A 23,367-nucleotide genomic window follows, 5' to 3' on the forward strand; every position below is an offset into this window, starting at 1 on the left:
CAGTCAGCAAGCAGGAGCGAAAAGGCAGATTTGAATCTAAGCCAGCCAACCCCAGAGGCCTCATTTTCAGTCACAATCCAGTACTGTCTTCCCAAATACTGGACATTCAAAGTCATCTTACATCAAAACAAACTGGAATTGTGCATTTTGCTCTACTACACATCTAGAAATGGCTTGGACTGGCCCCAAAACAGAGCCTAAGAGCCCCAGGCAGGGAGCGAGAATGAGAAGGTCGTGACTGGATCCACACGTGCCAAGGTCTCGAGCTGCGAAGAGCAAGCTCGGCTCTGCGAGAGGAAGCGGGAATCCCCACACGTGGTAGAATCAGGCACCTGAACGGGATACCTTTAGAGCACAGCACACTTATTGGAATTCAGAGTATGAATCTGATTCGTATACTGTATCCTATTTAATTCCAAAAACTAATTAGCTTCAAAGATCCTCAAGTACGGACAAGGCCCTCCGCCCGCTCCCCCAGCCGCCATGCCACAGCTTCAGCAGCCTGAGGTCCACAGCAGTCACAGGCGGGTGTGGGCAGCGGTAAGTCACAGCAAATGTGTCCCGGGCAGCTGAGTGTGATTATCTGCCACAATCCATCATACTTCGGGTTTGGTGCCGGACAACGATGCAACTATAATAACGACCGGTTTGAGAAGATGTTTTCCAACAGGTCTGACCATTGTGCTACGTGTTTAAAAGAAAGAAAAGGGTCCATAAAATACGATCAGCGACTTTCAAACGTAAGCCAGGTTCAAAGAGGACTGAATTAGTAAATATAACATTTCAGTAGAGAAAACCATCAGTCTGACCTTTCTTTTCAATGGGAAAGGGGTAGAGAGAGAGGAAGAGAGACGCAGGGAGGAGGGAGATGATGTCTAGAAATGCTAGGAGAACAGAAAAAAGGATCTGTCCCAGGAACAAGCACAAGAATGATAACAAAACCCCATGATTTAATGGACTTTCTTTTCTAAATGATCTGACAGAAAGAGCTTTATGAAAAAGAAAATATAAACACCGCTGGGCACTTGCTACATGCCAGGCACTAGTCAGACTCTTGACAAATGTTTCACTTCCCGCCCCAACCTTCTCACCTCCCAACAGCACCGCTAGTGAGACAGTGCTCTTCACTCTACAGAGGTAGTTTACTCTGCTTGAGTCCTCACAGCTGCAAACGACCAGAGCACCACTGATATCTTCTCTCCCAGACTAACACTTGCCCAAACAAGGAAATCAGAATCTCAAACAGCAAGCTTTCCCCCGCTTCTAATGCTACTCCTCACCTATCCCAAAACACAGAACACACACACACACACACACACACACACAGAGAAAGAAAGAGAGATGGGGAGAAAGGAGGGCACACCGTGGAGGTATAAGGACAACTGAGCATATAGAGGATAGAGAACTATCTCGGAGGAACACAAGGTTTCTCCCAGAAACCGGTCCTGGGAAGGAAGACCTCAATCCTGCCTTCCGTTTTCATTAGTATTAAGCCTTATAAATAGAACCGTTTCCTATTTCCCAGGGAAGCACTATAAATTGCTCTATAATTCCACTGCAGGTTTTATTGGATGCAAATCCAAACACTAGATACAACATTGCTAATTATTTTTCTCTCTGTTCATTGGACAACTTCAGCTACTATATGTTCATCTGCCCAACAAGTAATTCTGACCTTAGATATTTTTTTAAAGATTTATTTATTTATTTGACAGAGAGAGATCACAAATAGGCAGAGAGGCAGGCGGGGGGGGGGGGGGAAGCAGGCTCCCCACTGAGCAGACAGCCCGATGAGGGGCTCGATCCCAGGACCCTGAGATCATGACCCGAGCCAAAGGCAGAGGCTTTAACCCACTGAGCCACCCAGGTGCCCCTGACCTTAGATATTAATGTAATACCCAATAACATGTAATACCATGTAAATACTCAGTTTTTTAGCTTAGTAAAGTATGCTCCCATGACCAAGTAAACATAAAAGGTGACAGGCTGACAGCCTCCACATATGCTCTCTACTTAGCATCTCCCTAAATAACCATGGCCTAGGCAGACAATATAAATTATCCTGGTAGCTGAATCACTATATTGTACACCTGAAACTAATACAGTACTATATGTGAATTATACTAGAATTGAAATTTTCATTATTTTGTAAAAAAAGAAATATATTAAGAATGAATTTTTTAAAAAAATATGATTCAGAAGACCTCATTTAAATATATGTACATACACTACTGACTGGCAGAAAGTTTAACTGGTACAACTCATCTATAAATTAATTTGGCAAATGTGGGTCAAGAACCTTTACAATGCTGATCAACTCTGACCTACTTAAGCCAACTTCTGGGAAACTGTCCTCCAGAAATTACCTGAATGCCCGCTGCAGACTTATGTGCAAAGAGGTGCACTGAGGCACTCACTGAAGACCTACTATGTTCTAGGCATGGTGGATACACAGTCCTTGCCTTCGAGGAGCTCACCCAGTCAAGAGAAGACACATATTGGATGGAAATACCAATCCAGTGTGAAAGACTATGACAGAGGGAGGCAGAAAAGGGAATCAAAGAAAACCAAGCCAGAGGTGAGAGTGGGTGGCAAGTAAGTTTCTCTAGGTGGGGATACCCCAGCTGAATCCCTAAAAATATAAATGAGTTAATAAGCACATAAGAGGGGAAAAGGCATTTCTGTTAAAAAAAAAAAAAAAAACACACAGCACACAAACGGTCTTCAAAAGAGCATGTGGCTTTCACGAATCAGACAAGAAATCCAGTGTGCTAATAACCTCAGGACCCAATGACAGAAATGAGGCTGGAGACCAAAGAAAGGATGATACTTTCCCGAGAAATTAAGATTTTACTGTTAAGATAAGAAGAAACAGTAAAAACTTTTAAGCACAGGAATGACTGCTTAAAAAGATTTCCTTTTATTTTGATGTTATTATTTTTATTATGTTGTTAACCAACATATATATAGTACATCATTAGTTCTTGATGTAGCATTCAACCACTCAATGGTTGCATATAACACCCAGCGCTCATCACATCACACACCCTCCTCAATACCCATCAGCGGGCTACCCCAACCCCTCACTCCCTCCCTCTGAAACCCTCAGCTTGTTTCCCAGAGTCCAGAGTCTCTCATGGTTTGTCTCTGTCTTTGTCTCTGATTTCTTCCCATTCAGTTTTCCCTCCCTTCCCCTCTGGTTCTCCACGCTATTCCTTATGTTCCACATATGAGCGAAACCATATGATAACTGTCTTTTTCTGCTTGACTTATTTCACTTAGCATAATCCCCAATGGAATATCACTCAGTCATCAGAAAGGACGAATAACCACCATTTGCACTGCTTCCTTTTAAAATGCAAACCTTAAGAGAGAGGAGAGCAGCACCGGCGGTAAGGAAGCAGGTTCAGGCTGTCACAGCACTCTAAGCTAGGGCAGAAATGGACACGCTGCAAAGCAATGGGACAGACAATTCCAAATTATAATTCCAAAAACTGGAAATGCTCATTTGTGAAGAATCAGCTGAGTATATGATGTCGTACATAACACAGAGTATTACATAGCCATGAAAAACAGTGTTTTCAACTTTGCAATGACCTTAAAAAAGGGTTATGCTAGAACATTAAACTAAACACTAAAATCTAAAATTCTATATGGATAAGGAAACTAAAATACTGACAATGTCTATCCACAAATGATTGCTTTCTAGGGAATGCAACTTTTAAAAAAAAATTTGTACTTTCTATTTTTTTTCCCAAAATAAGCAATCATTTATCAAATGCATAAAGGGGGCTTTCAATGCACCAGGCACATGTGCCAGAACTAGTTATGCGGTGGTCTACAAAACAGACATGAACCCTGGCTTCATTTGCTCCATAAATAAGACTGTATTTATCAGAAAAATACTCAATATTAAATTTAAATCCAAAAGCAAAGGAATGAAGGAAATGTCTTGAACTCATTAATTAGTTTTAATAGACTTTTAGTAGATTCCTTATGGTTCTCTATAAAAGATCATGTCATCTATAAAATATAGTTAAATATACTTCTTCCACGCCAATGCCTTTTATTTCGTTTTCTTGCCTCACTACCCTGGCTTGAACCTCCAGAACAATGCTAAACAGTATGGGTGAAGGCTAACATCTTTGCTTCTCCCTCATCTTAGGGGGAAAGTCTTTCACAATAATGATGTGGGTTTTTCATAGATATTCTTTATTACCAGGTGTGAAAGTTCCCTTCTATTCCTAGTTTGTTGAATGTTTTATCATGAAATGTTTAGAACTGACCAAATGCTTTTCCTGTGTTTATTGAGATGACTAAGTGGTTGTTTTTTTTTGTTTTGTTTTGTTTTTTTTTTTTGTCCTGTATTCCATTGATGGTATATTAACTAATTTTTCAATGCTAAACCAACCTTGCATTCCTAGGAAAAATCCTATCTGATTATGGTGTGGAATCCTTTTTATATGTTGCTGGATTTGGTTTGCTAGTATTTTAAGGATTTTTGTTTCTATATTCATAACAGAGATTGGTCAGAGTTTTTTTGTGTATGTGATGTCTTTGTCTGATTTTGGAATAAGGGTAACACTGGTCTCATAGACCTGGTCTCATAACACTCGTCTCATAGAACAAAGTTGAATTTTGGTGGTCTTTAAAAAAAACAACAACAACAACTTCTGGTTTGTTGATTTTCTCTATTGTTTTTCTATTCTCTTTTTGGTAATTTCCATTCTAATATGTATTATTAGCAGACATCTACAGAAGACGTTCCCTTAACAGCAGCAGAAACTAATTTTTCTTAAGCCACATGGAACATTCTCAAGAACAGATCAACCTGTATTATTTCCTTCATTCTGCTTATTTTACATATAATTTGTTTCTTTTCATAGATTGTTAAGAAGGAAGATTAGATAACTGATTTGAGATTGATCTTCATTTTTAATATAGGTATTTATAGCTATAAGTTTGCCTCTAAGTGCTACTTTAGCTGCATTCCATAAATTCTGCTATGCTGTATTTTCATTTTCATTCATCTCAAAGTATTTCCTTTTTTTAAAAGATTTTATTTATTTATTTGACAGAGAGAGAGAGAGAGAAATTACAAGTAGGCAGAGAGGCAGGCAGAGAGGGAGGGAAACTGAGCAGAGAACCTGATTCGGGGCTCAATCCCAGGATCCTGAGACCATGACCTGAGCCAAAGGCAGAGGCTTAACCCTCTGAGGCACGCAGGTGCCTGAGCCACGCAGGTGCCCCATCTCAAAGTATTTTCTAATTCTCCTTGCAACTTCTTGTTTGGCTCATCAGTTATTAAAGTGTCTACTAATTTCCACATATTTGTGGATTCCCCAAGTTTCTTTCTGCTATTGATTTCTAATCTCATTTCACTGTGGCCAGAGAACATCCTTTGCATAATCCTTTAGAATTTACTGAGGCTTGTTTTATGGACTAGCATATGATCTGTCCTGGAGAATGTTCCATGTGACTTAAGAAAACTGTTGTTTCTGCTACTGTCAAGGGAACATGTTCTACAGATGTCTACTAAGTCTAGTCAAGTTATAATGCTATTTAAGTCTTCTATTTCCTTACTGATCTTCTACCTAGTTGTATCCATTATTGTAAAAGTGCATTGAAGTCTCAAACTATGATTGTTAAGGAAGCCATAATTATTTTAGAACATTGTATTAGTTTCCTATTGCCACCATAACAAATTACCACAAATTTAGACGCTTGAAACAACAACATGAACACAATACCTCATAGTCCTGGAACTTAAAAGTCTAGGATAGGTATATAAAGAAGCAGATCTTAGAGAGGTTCCAAGGGAGACTTCTGTCCCATGTCCTTCCCATCTTCTAGAGGTTGCCAGCACTCCATGGCTTGTGGCCACACCACTATAATCACTGCTTCCACTGTCATATGCCTTCCTTCTGACTCTGACTGCTCCTCCACATCCCCCTTATAAGAACCAGTGAGATTAGACCAGGCCCACCCAGAAGACCCGCGATAATATCTCTACCTCAAGAACCTGAATAATATTTGCAAAGTCTTTTTTGCCACATAAGGTAGTATTCACAAATTCTAGGGCTTAGGATATAGACATATTCGGGGAACACTGTTCAGCGCACCATAAACATTAACTGAAACAAATTACTGAATCAAATCTGACACAAATTGTTGAATCACGCCCTCCTAGTTTGTTCCAGGTCACTGAGCTCACCAGGATCAGTAAAAACCAAGCACCTTTTAGCTCTACTTTTGAATATATAAACTTGTGCTCTTCGGGCATTCTTTATCGGTTTAATTACTACATCAGCCATGTTTAGTTTCTTTTCTCTATATTTTCCTCATGTTTTATGGAATTATTTCACGTGATCGTGCTGAGTACGCAGGACTGAAGCAAGAATCTGTGAACAGTTACACCTTCTATAGCGCAGCAGAAAAGAGCACCGGTTTTCAGTCAACAGAGTTTGGCTTTAATCTTGCCCTTCACCTTTGTCAGGCCTGATTTTGTTATAAAACGGGGGCGTTAACATCTATCTGTATATGCTGCTGTAGAGAGTAAATAAAGCGATGTATCAAACAATATGGAAAATCGTGGGAAGCAGGGACTAAGGAGGAGCTCAGGAAGCACTTGCTCAGACCGGGAGGGTCTACAGACAGGTAAGAAACAGAAGGGCAGGGGAGGGAAAACGGAGCTGTCAGGTCAGTCAATTAACTACCTGGTCATTCTGACACATGAACCAAACAATCTTTGACAAACGCTTTGAAAGGTACTCTGAATATTATCCAGATAACAACTTCCCTATGATGATGAGGTCCATAAGGCCCCCATCTTAATCCACTGGAGTAGGGAAGCAGATTGAAAAAATCCAAAACACTCAGTTACAGGCTGGCCAAGTGACATGAGGCCAGGCACAACTTCCACAAAAGCCTGTTTTCTCCCCTGTCAAATGGAATCTGTGTCTTTTATTTCAGAGACCTGCACAAAGAATTGAGAAAAATATTGTCTGTACATCTTCTGGCACTTAGAGAGACTCAATAACAGCTCATTATTATTAACAATTATGTGACACTGACAAGTTAGTTAATATCTCCGGAACCCCTGATGTATAATTCGAGATAATATCGTAACACATGAAAATCCCTAAAACCAGGTTGAAGATGTCCTTGGTAGCTGGCAAACATCAGCATTCTGCAGCCTGCCCTAATCCCTCTGTGGTAGGAAAAAACCCACGTCTCCCTCAAAGACAGCCACACATCCTCATCTGCAGAACCTGTAAATGTTACGTTTCATGGCGAAGGAAAAGTGCAAGCTGCAGACAGAACTAAAGTTCTTAATCAGTTAATCTTAAAATGGGGAGATTATCCTGGATTATCCAGGTGAACCCAAGGTAATTACACAGAATCTTACAAACAGATGAGAAAAGCAGGAGAGAGAGGCCTCCAAGGACAGCCGTGTGGAAAGAACCCAGCCTGACATTGCTGGCTTTGAAGATGGGGCAAGGGGCCAGGTGCCCAGGGCTGTGGGCAGCCTCCAGCAGCAGGAAGAGTTAGGGAACGATTCTTGCCCTTGAGTCCCAGAAAGGGATGCAGCTCTGCTAACAGTCTGACCTTAGTTCAGTGAGAACCATTCCAGACTCCTGCCCTCCAGAACTGGAAGAAAAAGCCACAAAATCCCTGGCAATTTGTTATAGAAGCAGTAGGATACTGATACACTCTCCTGTCCTGTTTTCCAGTTTTATTGTAAATAAGTCACAAATAACATCTGAACCTGGAAACTGAAAAACCAAATTGTTTGTGTTTTCTCTACACAGATGACCCTCACCTTTAATGAAATCTCTTAAGAAAATCACTTCTTACTGAATATACTGATGAGGGATCTGAGCAGTGCTTTGATTCTTGGCCCTTGTCATAAAAAATAGAAGATATTAAACAATATAAATGGACTCATTATCATTTCGGAACAATGGTGCTAATAATATAATTAAGGTATAACCCACTGCATAGATTACCTGCTGTTAAAAGAAGCAGCCAACTCAAGGGAACACTTTTTTATTCAAAACTAAGCAAGACATGGAACCTACTTCCCTTGGGCATCCTAGCATCAAGTATACTGTATGTTAGGTTTTGAGGCAAAGTTTATGGTTTGAAACCTATTCTGCATGTTGGGGGTTTTGTTTAATAGAGGAGATACTGCTTCTTTGACATAGATGTATTAACAGCAGAGGCCAATATTCACTCCAAACAAGGACCCCAAATCAAGGTACTCAGAGAAGCTTATTATTAGTATTTTTCAAACCAATGGCAAAACTATTCTGGAAAAGGGTTTTGAAATGTCACTCAAGGAGAAAGTAACAACTTGAGACTGTAAATTAGGACCTAGTGTTTCATTAATTCCTAGTATGGTCTGCGGCCAAAGGAGCTAAAATACAGAGAGTCACGGACACACTCCCATCTCTGAAGGATACCAAGGATCCTTGCTGTCCTCCCCAAACTGTGACATCACCACCCGTGAGAAATAACTGTGGTTCCATGGACGCGTCTGGGCCACCACAGTGGGTCCAAGCACTAGAAAGTGACAATTCCAGGGCAAGCAGACAAGAAAATAAAAAATATTGTCCGATGAGGGAACCTTTCCAGACTTTTCTCCTGGAACTCGCCATTTAGGGCCCATTTTTGCACCCGGCTGTTCCAGGAAGAAAGCTGCACAGCTCTACCCATTTGCGATGAGGTTTCTACCGCCCATGCCAGAGACCAAACAGGAACACTAGGGGAGGCAGCACGAGGCGGACAACGAGCGTCTCCTTCCTGAAGCCCTCAAGGAAAGGAGGTGGACAGATCAAGCCGTCTCAGCTCCTGTGTCCAAGTCCTGCGGCCCCCGTTCTCTGACAGCAATGGCATTATGCTGCCCCACAGTGGTGTCCCAGGGAGCCTCTGAGGCCCCGCTCTCGGCTCTGGGTTAGGCAGCAGGTTTCAGCTTTGGGATGGACGGCAGACCCACCCTTACTGCTGACCGTAGCAACACGAACCCAAGCATTCACGAAGAAAGCAGTGATTTCAACAGGCATCTGCTGGTGAGAATTAAAAGCCACAAAGCATTTCGCTCAAATTCAAGCTCTACCGGGAAAGCGTGAACCAGCTCAACAGTCAGTCCAGAAGACGTGTGCTCACGAACACGAGTGGTGACGTGGAGCCAGGAAGCTCTGTGGACAGACAAGCCCGTGACAACCTGACTGCCCCACCAGCCACTTGAGGCTGGAACCAGCTCAGGGCTGGAGAAGCTTGCAGAGATCCCAGTTGCTTAGGCATCACTGGCAGCGACAAACTTTAAGATTCCTACATGAGAAGAAATGCATCACACGTGCACACACAAAAAAGCTTTTAAAATACACAGTTTCAAGTGTAATTTACACGGATGGACTCACACACCCTTCATGAAGTAAGAGAAGGAAACAACAGAGGGTTTCTTCACCTTTGCCCACAACTCCAGTGTTGATGCGGCCACAAGGGTCTCCTTGTCCTTTCCCCTTTGCAGGTTCCCCAGGGAACCTCCTCCACCAGGGCCTCAGATACACACGATGCATTCTCAGCGCAATTAGACGTCTGGGAATACCACACGGAACTCTGAGCTCATACAATGTTCCACCTGTATTGTTCAACGTCCCAAATGATCTTCTAAAACATGCAGCCGGCGGAATGCATTCACGCTCCTTAGCCGTCTGTTTACAGGCCCTGCACAAGCTAGTCCCTGCCTGTCCCGCTACCCCACTTCTTAGCACATTCCTGTTTTTACTTTGTACTCCAGACAAAGAAATAGAAGGTGCTTTCACGTGTATTATCCATTCAACAGACACCGAGTGCCTACTGTGTTAGGCACCATTCAAGCACTAGAGACCCAAGCAGCCTGGAGTCTCTCTTCTATACAGTGTTGAGGTGCATCACTAAATCCTCGCAAGAAGTCGGGGGCGGTGGGGGGGGGAAGACAGGGTGGGTAGGCAGTACCGTGCCTACTTGAACAAACCAAGGAACTGAGTTTGGAGAGGAGAAGGTACGTGCTCACCTCAAATGAGATGAAAACGCTCTCCATATTTCTTCAACAAAGCACCCTGAGATAATGAATTCCTTGCCCTAATGCACAGAACAAGAATGTGAGACCAACTGGCTCTTCATCCTACAAACATTACTGAGACCCCCTATATCCCAGGCACTGTGCTGGGCACCGGCCAGGAATCAAAGAGAGTAAGTCACGTTCCTGTCTGAATGACCTTGGACTCTCATGGGAGAAATAACTCCCAACAAGTCATTATCATCCAGAGTGTGATAAATCCAAGGATGGCAGCAAAGAGGAGGAAGGGTCCCACTGCAGGGGACACACGGGGAGGAGAGTAGGAGCCCCCCTGAGCACACTACCTGTCTGACCGGGCATCCTGCGGTCAATGCTGAGGCGTTAACTGACTGGTGTCACAGGTATGTCACGCTCTGCAGCTGTCCAGGAGTCACACGTGGGTCGGGATAACGTACCACTCCCAGGCAACACCAGAGGACCCTGCGCTGGTCTTTCCTGTGGCGCTTACCACCCCGCACTGTGTGTATCTTTTAAGTTGGCTGCTTCCCTACTGAGCTGAAAATTCCTTCAGCCCGAACAAAGTACGACCCAGCTCTGTGTCCCCGCACTTAGCCCCACTGAGGAGCACGATCCTTTCTGAAGAACACCCTCCAGTCCAGGGCGAAAGGCAGGAGAAACACACAGCCTGTCAGGACGCTCCCAAAGCGTCGCTGAAAGGTGGACCGTCATTTCCGGAAAGAGTAAAAGTCTGAAGTCTCCCTGGCAGATCTGGCTGTTCCTGTGCCGACAGCATCTTGCTGACTGTCCAAGCCCCAACGCTATTTCCTGCTGTGACTCCTTTACTGGAAGGGACACGGCGCTCTCACAGACACCGGGGAGCCAAGAACTCATGTGCAGCCTTCTAAAGGAATGCTTCGAGAAGTACACAAAGGCTGTCAAGTCTGTCCCTGTGCCTGTGCAGGGCTCCTTGAAGAGGGGACAGGTGTGCTGCTGGAGAAGGGGTACCCACAAGATGCCAGGCACTTTCCAGATTCTGTCATCATCATTTTCTAGATGGAGAAACTGAGGCTCACAGAGCTTATTATTACCAAAAGTAACACCCCAATTTACCACTTATGAGCATAACCCCGACAGAGTCAAAAAAGGAACTCAAAGAAAGTACAGAATACAGTCAGCTGACTGTTAGGACACATGACTTGTGTGTGAGTGTGTGTGCGCGTCTCCAAGTGCTTGTAGGCACGACAAATACAGGGCGGGGAGTTTGTTCTGAACCGATGGTACCCTACATGATGGGCCACGTGTCCAAAGGGCAGACAGTGCTTTCTTCATGGGTGTCCCTGAGTAGATGCAAGACACACAGACGCTAAGGCAGAACTTCCTCCCGATTCCCCACACTTAAAACAACGAAACAGTAAAAAGCAGTAAAACTCATTAACCAAATCAAAATCTTATAAGGCATCTCAGGACATGGGGGACAAGAGCCAGGTGGGGGCAAGAGACGTGCACAGCTTCCCTCTCCCTCCAGACCAGACTCTCCACAGAGCCATGAGCTGCAGACTTGACACACAGACTTGAGAAAGGACCAAGAGCGACCTCATGCTCTTCTGATCAACAGATAGCCTGCCAACAAACGGAACTGCTCACCGACACGCTGACAACTGACTTTTGAATTTGGGGAGTTAAAAAAAAATGTAAGCAATAACTAAAAGTCTGATTTATTTCGGAGTCATCGGAGACACTTTAGACTGATTTAATCCGCATCTTCGCACTCCCGCTATTGCTATCTGCAGTACTCTGGGGCGCGGGTGTTTCCAGTGTCCCCTGTTGTCTCAGTCCTTGTCACTGTATGTCAACAACAGCTAGTCCTGCCCAACGACATACCTGTCTGAGAATGGGTTCACTCCCTGATAAAACCCATTTGTTACTGCTATAATGAAGGTCTTTTTTTGAATAAATTACATAGTGAAAATTGTGAAGAAATAAACCTATTCTGAGACAATAAAAGGAGCATGATTTTGAGATTTCTCACCCAGTCAGTTGGTGCTGGAGCTGTGCCTTTCAGCTGAGGACTACCTGGACCAGGAGCTATGCTAGACCAGAGGAGAAGCATGTGTAATGCCCACACCCCCTGGCTCTGTCTTGAGAGATGCCTTCAGGAAGAAAAAGGTAATCATTTTATCATGGTGAGATAAAACACTCCCGGGAGTTTTATGAAATTATTTTTATTACTTTGCATATTGTGCATACTATTTTTTAAATATTTTATTTATTTATTTGACAGAGATCACAAGTAGGCAGAGAGGCAGGCGGGGGGAGCAGGCCCCCCACTGAGCAGACAGAGAGCCTGATGAGGGGCTCGATCCCAGGACCCTGGGATCATAACCGGAGCTGAAGACAGAGGCTCTAACCTACTGAGTTAGCCAGGCGACCACATACTATGGTTTTAAAAGACTCACATCTTGCAAATTAAATCCCCAACAAATCAACATGTCATAAGAAACAGACATCCAAAATATCCATCTAAGAGGAATGAGTGGTCTGCAACAGAAACAGTGAATGAATGATTAATCCCCTCATCCCAAGGGCACAACTCTGTGTGTGGATGGCATTGGAAAAGAGAGGCGAGGTCTGGTCCCTGCTCTCTAGTAGCTGAGAGCAGGGAAGGGCAGGCAGACTATGGCACAAGGCCCGTTTCTCTAAAGTGTCATCAGGACACAATCATACACATTCTTTTCCATACCATCTCCAGCTGTTTTTCTGCTACAGCAGTGAGTTGAGCAGAATGCACAGCCTACAGACTATCCCCTCCTGGCCTCCGACAGGAAGTCTGCTGACCTCCATGTAGCTTCCCGTGAAGATGGTGGCCAACCCCCACAAACACACACCCACCTCCCGCCATCCAGTCAAAGGGCCCAGAAGCAATGACACCCCAGCAGCCCTGATCCTCACGGTGAACAACCATCCCACATGAGAAACTGGGTATCTTGGGAGAAATGGCTGATTTTAGAGCCAAGCAATGACAAGATGTGCCTGGAACAAAATGCTATTAGAAAGTTAAAAAAAAAAAAAATACTCAGAAGACGCACAGGGTGCTCCTGTCAGTAGGACCAAGAGCCTGAACATGGGGCTCCCCAACGGACAAATCTGGGGCAACTTAACAGTCAGTTTACACTGTGATGGTAAAGGATTATAACCAGTTGAGTCAAGAACATATACGGGTAGATGACACCTGGAGGGAGTGCGGAGGGAGGAGGAAGGAGAGAAACCTTAAACATGTCCCCTCCAGCAGAACGTCGAGCAGTCATTACAGACGCAGTGAGTGAACAAGAAGACCACCCCCTCGCAGCCGCACAGTAAGAATTCGGCTGAGAAACACTAGCGGATGCTGAAGTCTGTGACGAAGAGTTTATCACGAGGAACAGGGTACCGACATAGTCTCAAAGCAGCTCTCCGCCGAAGCACAAATGCCCCACGCAAGGAAAACGTCATCTCTGCAGTGGAGACACCAGCGGCACCTGAACCACGTAGCAAACGGAACCTCATGGGGAACAGGGCGGTGACAGTGACGCTGTGCGCCTCCCCAGCTGAGCACTGAGGACACACCACACCTCCACGGCGTGCCTGCTCAAAGTGCACACACGTGAACCGAGGATTAAGGAAACAGACAACCCGAACCCAGGACCACTCTACCAAAAAACCCGCTGTGTGTAGCCATCAAAAGTGCACACCATGAACGGTAAAGGAAGACAGGAACTCTTCCAGATGAAGACACTGAAGACCCCTGACAGCCAAAGGCTCGGCGGGATCCCCAGCCGCACCCCGTGAAGACAAATGGGAGCGAAGGGCAAGACGGGCACGTGCACAGGAGACGAGACAGTCGCAGGAAGCCGCAATTAACTTCCTAAATCTGACCCTGCGCTCCAGGCTGCAGTTACATAAGAGAAGGTCCTTATTCTTAGAAAACACACACCAAGGCCCAGGGAGGTGACACAGGCACCTTACCTCCCGAGTGTCAGGAACATACACAACTACACGGAGAGGCCGGCAGGCCAATGTGGGAAAATGTAAACGACCGGTGAACTCAAATAAATGGGCATACGGAGTCTCAGCACTTAAAGTTGTTTCCAAACGAAAGCTTTTAATGTCAGCAATAAGCACTAAAGGTCTTAACAACGGGATGGGGAAGGGACGAGGACAGAGCAGCACAGACCTGCAGTGCACAGGGATGTGGCGGAACAGGGAGGAGGGCGTGACGTGACACAGCAATTATCTGGGGGAGTCGGGAAAGGTCCGTGTCCCTGCCCAAGACCTCCTCTCGCCTGTGGGGAGAGCTGCGTCCAGCCAAGTCCTCCCTGAAGAGCACTCCTCCTGGCCCTGGGTCAGCTGCTCATGCTCTGAGCCCCAGAATGCCCCCCACCTCCTGCCGCCGCAGCGCTCACTCACTCTCAGAACCATTCCCTCTGCATGTTCAGCTCCCTCTCTGGATCACAGATTCTGGATAAAAACTGTGAAATGAAGATGCTGATGATCACGATGACGATGATGACGAAGGCAGCAGCCGCCCCCGACCCCGCACCACTACACATCCCACACGACTGCACAGCTCCCCACGCGGCGTGTGTAAACTGCTCAAAGACTCCAACTGGCTTCACTTTTTTCTTCTTTAAATGACCATTTTACAGTCACGGAAAACTGAGCTGAGCAGGGTTCATGTACCCAAGGTCACCGCACGAAGTGGCAGAGCTGAGATGGGAACGCCACACTGGGTGACGGAAAATCACCCCTCACCTCTCCGTCCTACCAAACCATCCACACCTCATCCTGTATTTGCAGTTCGCAGTGGTCTGCACTTGTGGGGCAAACAAAAGGTAAGAGGGATTTCTCTAAGTACTTGGCTCTGTTCATGTTTGCTGAGCACACCCAAACTCAAAGCAAGGAGCAGAGGAGGCACAAGGTGGGAGGAGAAAGCCAGCACTAAAAAAACTGTCAGTTTGGGGCGCCTGCATGGCTCAGCTGGTTAAGCCACTGCCTTCAGCTCAGGTCATGATCCCAGGGTCCTAAGATCGAGTCCCACATCGGGCTCCTTGCTCAGTGGAGAGCCTGCTTCTCTCTCTGCCTCTGCCTGCCACTTTGCCTGCTTGTGCTCACTCTCTCTGACAAATAAATAAATAAAATCTAAAAAACAAAACAAAAACAAACAAACAAACAAACAAAAAACACCAGCAGATAATCTACTCACTGGTAGATAACCAGGAGCTGAGATAGGAAATTCAGATATAAAAGATACATGAGGAAGGTGTGTAGTGAACTCGTATTAGGTGTAACAAATATGTGCCGTACGTTAAAATCTTAAAGTAAAACAAAGCAAGTATCACATCATCATCATTCCGCCCTAGTGATGCACGAGGCAGGCACCACTGCCTGCGCAGATGAGGAAACGCAGGCTCAGAGAAATGACTGGCCCAGAACACACAACTACGCTGAGCACCATGGGTACTTCACAAACACTAGTTGAATAAAATGAAAGAAACGTCAGCAAACATTTTGGCAGGCTTATGGACTCTATCCAGTATTCAGCTCTGCTAAAATTACTAAAAATGTAATCGTGGTTTTGTCCAAAATTTCTCCCAGGTTTTGGACCTGGTATTGATCAAGCCCCTGACCCCAGGAGGAAGCAGGAATTCCTACGGCAGCTGACAAAGCTTTCGTGACAGTTGTTTGCTTCCTCACACAAATCAAAGACTTTGACTCCTATGCTCCAATGCAAACAACAGGACTGTAATTTTCCGCACAAAATGAACGAATTTGTGGCCAGCAGCCATGCACCCGACTACCCCAGGTGCCCCCCTTACCCTGGATACAGTTTCAGCTCAAACACCTTGGGGACGTTTTTCGTCTCGGGATGGCAACCCCCCCCCCTCCCCGTGACCTCGCACAGGCTGGCTACCCCGTAACCTCGGAGGACTCATCTGCAGGGTGAGAACGGACCAACCTCGGGGGCGGCCCGGGATGAACGAACCCAGGGATGAACGAACCCAGCGATGTGCGAGCAGCGCCTGGGACACCTGACGCCCTCGGGAGGGTGCCCTCTCTGCCAATACTGAGGGGAGCTACTGAGTCTGCTCTTAAAGTCAGAAACGTGCAAGACTGATACAGGAAAATCAAAAGCAACACAGGCCCGTGGACAAGCCAGCGCGGGCTCAGAGCAGCGCCAGGGCGCGGCGAGGGCAACCGGCTGTGCGCAGCGCCATCTAGTGGAGCGGGAGCGGAGCACCAGCGTCGACCGAGGGGGAAGAGGAGCCGGCAAACCAGCCCTGCTCCCCTCCGCTCCCAGCCCGGCGGAGCAGTGCCGCCCCCGTAAGACGTCTGTCAAACAGGGCGCTCTCACATCCTCCTGCTCTTCACCATACCGACCAAGAACATCAGCGATACGCCAGGAGCACCTTTTCAAGTCCTTAAAATAGCAGCAGGGGCCGATTGGCGAAAAATTATGGAAATGCAGAAAATGATGGAAATGGACAGCTTACCAAGTCAGAGCAAGAGATCTCGTGCTTGTGGAGAGGAGCTGCTGAGTGTCCAGCTATGTTTTAAGAGGGACGGTCACAAAGCTGTTTATGGATGCTCCAGGGGCAACCTGAAACTCCAGGGGCTACTGTACCTTGAGCTGCACGGGGACAATCAACCAGCGCGGCTAACTGTCTGGGCACCACTAAGGAAGCTTCCCAAGAATGAGTCTGTCCTTCAGTATTTCCTGTGCTGGAAAACTAAACTCATTCTAACAACAAAAAACCACCCTGAAAACTGAAACTAGAGGATTAAGTTATTACAGGTTTTGCGTCTGGAAAGTGATGCCAGGATACACATCGGTCCCAGGCCATCGTGTAAAAAGAGCAGGTAACGTTTACCAAGCACCTGTCATGTGTTAGACACATACTCGTGTCATGCCTGAAGCAACAGCCCGACAAAGGAGTGTAAGTGCTCCCATTTTAAAGATGGGAAACCAAGGCTCCCTGAAGTAAGTAACGTGCATAGGCTCCAACTACAAAGTCTTCCCCTCCCGTAATCCCACGGCCACCTCGGGAGCAGCTCTTCCCTAATTAAGTAACCCTAGTTCCCATGTAAATGCCACCCACCACACCTTCCACGCTGCCACTGTCACAAAGCTCCTGCCCCTTTTTGTCAGTCTGCCATGTGCCCCTCTGCACAGCATGCAGTCCACCCTCCCCACACCCCACCGGGCTGATACTGAACAATGACTCTGATGAGCTGCTCAGCAGAGAACTTCCCTCGGAAGTCCAAGGTGAAACTCCAGCCGCAGGGGAAGCTTCCGGCTCTGCCGGTGCTCACAGGTGAGCGGTCTGTTGTCTGGGAGGTGGCAGGTAAGGACTTGAATCCTGGTTTACCACTTAACTGTCTGACCTTAGGCAAATAATTGGTCCTTCATGCCCTCACTTTCTCACGTGTAAAATAAGGTAAAACGATTTACTCTTTTAACATTGTGAGAAAAATTAAGCACAATAACGCACATAAAGCATCTAACCCAGGAAAAGTTCTTTATAAATGGTGACTATTACTATTAGCAATTACAAGGCAAGGATAGTCAACCATCCTCCCACCGCCCACCGGCATCAGAGCCGAAACCAGTGTCTGTGAGAATGTGTCCTTTATGCTCTTGGCACTCTCTTCCCTCCACTTTTTGAGCCTATTTTTAGAAAATGGAGAATTTCTAAACATGCAATAAACTGACTAAAAATCCCTGATACCATCCTTTCAACCCAATGTTTCTGTGATAAATATTAAAAAATAAAGAGCTTTGTGCCTCTGAGAGGTTCCTTCAAGACAAAGAGCCATTGTCTTAGTAGCTTTCCACAGTGACCGTTTTCCTATTTTCTCCCTGACCGCTGAAATACTCATAATTAAGAATCCTTCCCTTGAGTGCCTACTGAAGACTGAGAAGTGCTGCTGGAGAACGTTGGGAAAAAGTGAACTTGTCTTTTTGTAAAACACATTTTAGGGGGACCTCGTTTAAAAACTCATCATCGGCAGTGGAAATTCCTAACTGGCTTCCACTATGATAAAACTTGTATTTAAAAACAACATCAACTTCCATCCTCTCATCTGTTTTTCTTCAAGCGTCCTGTCAAAACACTGCAGACTCAAAATTTCAGCCTGATTTTTGAAAGTTGTGCACCTTGACTGGGCAAACTGCTTTACATTTTCGAGACTCAGATGAGTCATTTGGAAAAAAACAAAAGAGGCAGGCAGGGGATGAAACCACCTACCTTGCAAGATCTTTGTGAGGATTAGAGATAATGCATAGGAAGCACCTGGCACAAAGAGGCCCTCAATTTGGCAGCTTTTATCATAATCATTATCCCCAATGCTAAAGAACACTTCTATTTTTTGGTAAAAAATATAAACCAGTCTATCTTCACTCGGTGGGAATGATGACAACAAGCAAAAGGGTCTTGTGCTATCAGATCCGCTGTGGGCATTCAGTCTGCAATCCCGGCTGCTCCCCTGGTTCGGGGTGTCTGTCTGACCTCTGAGTTTGAGGATTAACTCCTTCGGGCAAGAAGGCTTCACTGCCATATAACGAGGGCTGCAAATTTCCGGGTTTAGTCTGTCATTGGGAATTTAGGGAAGGAGAGCTAATTGCATTAGAGCATATTGGCTTAATAAATTCCTTAAGAAGAAAAGTAAATAAAGGTCTGATGGCAAACAGACCTGCTAACATCTCCTCAGGGTCTCCTGGAGAAGAGCCCCGAAGTCCTACCACATGCAAAGAGCACGGGGGCCTCCTGCTGCTGGTCCCGCACTGTATCCCACTCAGAGCCTCTTTCACTGGGTCTGTGCCCAGGTCAGCTGCCCTACCGTGACAACACTCTGAGTCTCCCGCCTCTGTAAAAACTGCAACACAACACTGAAAGAAGGCAGGAGTGGAGAGATGTAAGAGCTCCATGAGGTGCTCAAGACCAAGCCTTGGAAGTCCAGGCCAGCCACCCAGAAGATGACACTCTCCCCCGGAAGACAGGTCCTAATAACATGGCGCAAGGACGACCACACCATAGAGGTAAGCACCAGCTGCTCCGGGAAGAAATGGGCCACCTAGATCCATTCACGGGGGAAGGATCTGATCACAGGAGATCCCTTAGAGCACAAATTCCAAGGGCAAGCTATAAAAAGGGATGCCATGTAACCTGGCTTTCAATCCCAGCCCAGCCATGAAGGGACCCTCTCCCTCTGTGGGCCAGTGTGGTTCAGGAAAGAACAAAGCTTGTCCCTTCACTGGGACATTTTGCAATGTCCTGGGTAACTCACTTTAGTTGTTGGAGTCTCCATTTCCACAACTGAAAAACTGGGCTAGTAACCTCTACATTTCTGGACTGTTACAGTATTCACATTACAGACATGACCCGGCACAGAGAAAAGCCTCAAATATGTCCCTAGGCTGACTGAGTTAAACCATCTAGTCACTGGGCACTTCAAAAGGACAGCTGAAGGGTAGTTGAAGACTTTCCTTAAGAAAGAAGAAGGCATCTCCACACTTGACACTCACTCTAAGATCAACACATGTGAGCACACTCCTTTCTCAGGAGCAGAGTCTCCCTTGTGCTTCCCTCACCACCTCCACAACTCGGCCCAGGACCTGGCATGGCAGCTTCTCCAGCAACATGTCACTAATGACCGGATACCCAAACACTATCACGCACAACCACTGGATCACTTCAAATCATACTCCACACTCCATAAAACTCAGAAACAGCATCCCCTCCATTTTCTTACCAAAAAAAAAAAAAAAAAAAAGATTAAAAATTCTGAAAATCCTAAGAAAAACAATTGAAAACTAAAAAAACCACAGCCTCTTTTGGATGAAACAGAGACTCACACACTACATCTAAATATAATTCTGCAATTTCCATTCTCCTTCGTCTTACTCCACACATCTGACAATAGTCAAGCAAATCACAAACATTTTCCAAAAGGGGTCACCAAATAGGAAACGTTAAGCCATCAGGTTTTGTTGAACAAAGAGACACGGCATATCGGGCTAAGTAACGATCCTCCCCTTATACATTTTTGCCCCTCACACATATCCTGAATAATGCTAAGAGTACTGATTTTAGAGAAATTGATGTAAGATGAAAAATTATTATTTTGAAATACCAACAGACAACTTTATCAATTTGGACACAAACAGACCAGCTTAGTCTTGAATCCTCTGCTGCACTTCCCCTGTAACCAACCACTGAATATAACTTGGCATTGAATCAGCCACCAATCCATATATTATATCAGATAATTAAAAATACAGGGTTATGTAATCTTATTTAATGGTTACTTGGCTTGGATTGAAAACCATCCAAAGCAGTACCAGAGAGCTGGATTAAATTATAATGCATAAGACATTTCTAAAGATTTTTTTTGTAAGAGTCAGCACATTCCCTCCTAGCAAATACAATACAAAACATGGGATGCTACTTTCATCTCCAATTAACCTCCTTGGCAAGAACCAGCAATGTCAATTCTCTATAGGCATGGACGTGGGGGAAGGGGGTGATACAAAAGCCTTTATTCTTTGATTCAGTTTTAACATCAAGTAAACATTAACCATTACATTTGGTAGAAAAATAAAAGTACTCAGTATTTAGGGGGAAGGGAGCCAGGTAGCCTGAGAAAATAAAAAGAAAGTCAGCAACTAATGCCCATCATGAAACACAAGCCTGGAAAAAGTGTAAGAGCTAGACTATATTAGCTTGGGAGCACACATCCTGATGTTATCCCAGCTCAAGTTCTTACTTAAAGATTATTAGAAAAAAAAAATAATTCAGCTAGGAGGTTGATCAACGTTTACAACTACTGAATTTAAAAAAAAAAAGGCAACACCTCATTTATAAACTGTTTCATTATTATCATGTGTTGATTACAAGAGTAATAAACTGGTCACAGGAGGGCTTTAATGCAAACGTGCCTCTTGGCCGGATCATTAAAATCCTGTAGGATAAATCTGCTACCAACGTTTGTTTCTTTAAAAAGACCACTAGATAAGTACAGAACGAAACTTTTTTTAGAAAATCAAGATAAGCCAACCAGAAACAAGCATATTAATGATATTGATTTCTGCAGGGTTTTAAATAAGTATGTGTGAAGTAGTTTATTCTGTCTTTGCAGGAAGACATAAGTAGCAAGAACAATGGCTTTAGGAGACAGAAGACCTGAGTTCAAATTATATCTCCGCTGCCCACAAGCTTGCATAACTGGGTTCCTCAGCTGCCTCCCCAGGAAAATGGAGACACCAGTGTCGCCCTCACCACGGTGCAAGCGTGAGACAGGAACTAGACATCATGTACCCTGAAGAGACTTGGAAACTTGAACACACTCCATGCAAACATGAGGTATCGCCTTCACTGCTGACCATGGTCACTGCACAAGTTACTGCCGGAACACTAACACTGGAATAGAGATTCAGAATAAACTCTGAAAAAAATAGTTTCTTTTCGAGGCAAAGAGTCAAAAATATTGTTAAATGAGAATAAAAATACTTTTCTGTAGCCAATAACAAGACGCTTATCAGATTCAAAATCAAAGTTTTCTAATCATTCAGATTCAGATTTAAGATACTATTTAGAAATGCACTTGGGAGTTACATAATTAAGCATGATTAATATTTTAAATGATAGGGCTTTGCTTTCTGGATATCAGCTTATGATTTAAGGGGAAAACATGCTTGTCTGAAGTAATCTAAATTAACAGTAATAAGAGCATCTCAGTATCACCTTTTTCTTCTTTCACATAACTGTTCCATGTGAAAAAATGTACTTCTTACCCAAATTACATTTTTTACGGAAAAAGTAAGGTAATCAGATTCAGCATCTAAAAAAATACTAAATGGCAACATTGTCCAGTACCTGTTTCAAGTAACTAGAGACCATTAACACTAGTAGAAACAGAAACTGAAATAATTTTGAATGCATTAGCAACACAGTACTATAACAACATGGCACAGAGAAAAAAAAAATTCTAACTTTCAAAATAACTCATTACACTTTTCTTAAGCTGTTTCCTTAACTGCGTGTAACATAACTTTGTCAACTTCTTCATTTAAAAAAAAAAAAAAAAGCACTGGCTCCCACAGTCTGGACTATTTCTAATGCCATTGATCTCACACAACATACAAAGAAATTTCTTTCACAGAAATGACAGCACAGCAGGCAACAAAAGACATATGTAAATCATACAGAGCAAGGAGTAGAAACCCAAGTGCAGAACCGTTCAGAAGAGCATGGGAATAAAGCTGAAAATTCCTTCTCTCTAATTTAAGAATGTAAGCCCACTACTTTTTCACAAGCCCATCTTATTAAAGAAATAAAAATAAGTCTGCAAATAAAATAAAATGGGAAAGCTCTGAAAACCAATTTCTATTCAACAATGCAAACGGCACGCGTGCTTAAATTCTTGGAGACACTGAGTCTCTCCACTACCACCATCAGTCGACAACACACCCTACTCCGAAAAACTGCTTGAAATAGGCAAATGCTGGAGGTTGCTGTTTTAAAATATAGACATCTATATACAAATAGAATATGTCTGCCTCATCCTTCACTTCCAACAATAAAAGAACCAGGGCCAGCATTAAGATCAGCAGACCCGATTTAACTCGGGGACCACAAACTGCCACTTCACGGAGTGATTCATGCAAAGGGTAACAGATCTGACCAGATACTATTTCTGCCATCACCCAGAGAAAAAAGAAGACCAGTGGCCCCCAAACCCATCTTTATCTGAAACATGGATTAACAGATACAGAAGGAATTGAGGACTGTGCCTGGGAAGGCAGGCTTGATTTACCTTCCATCCCAGATTACTCAAGAAGCTGGAGGAAGAACAAGCCAGGAAATACTGTCCTAGGTAGGCACGTTTCCATATGTCCCTGTATCCCGGTGCCCTGTACTTCCCAGGGCTGTTCACACCCTGAACTGGCTGAGCAGTGCTGAAAGGCATAGGCAGCAAAAGACTCCTTGCCCGGTCTTCCCAACCCCTAGCCAGCCCCCAGTGAGGGTGACCCACCCAGAGCTTCCCAAAGAGAAGACAGGCAAGCCAAGAAGGGCGCAATTGCGTGGGCCTCTTCTCCCCTACCAACCCCTCCAAGGCCAGCTTGCAATCCTTGGCTGGAGCTGCCCCCACCCCCTCCCAGGGAGGCGGACCACGCTGCCAGGGTGGCTATAGCCTCGGCATGGGAGAAAAAGACGGAAAGGAGAGGGACCTGGGCTCTACCACTAGGACCGCCAGGTCCCTCTCCTCTG

At 44.8% G+C, this 23,367-nt stretch overlaps 1 protein-coding gene across 2 annotated transcripts in view; it reads right to left on the reverse strand.

Moving 5' to 3' along the window:
• KHDRBS3 (KH RNA binding domain containing, signal transduction associated 3) overlaps window positions 1-23,367 on the reverse strand; it is a 186,711-nt gene that overhangs the window by 162,579 nt on the left and 765 nt on the right. The window lies entirely within an intron of this gene.

The sequence above is a fragment of the Martes martes genome, assembly GCF_963455335.1.
Source record: "Martes martes genome assembly, chromosome: 4".
NCBI lineage: Eukaryota > Metazoa > Chordata > Mammalia > Carnivora > Mustelidae > Martes > Martes martes.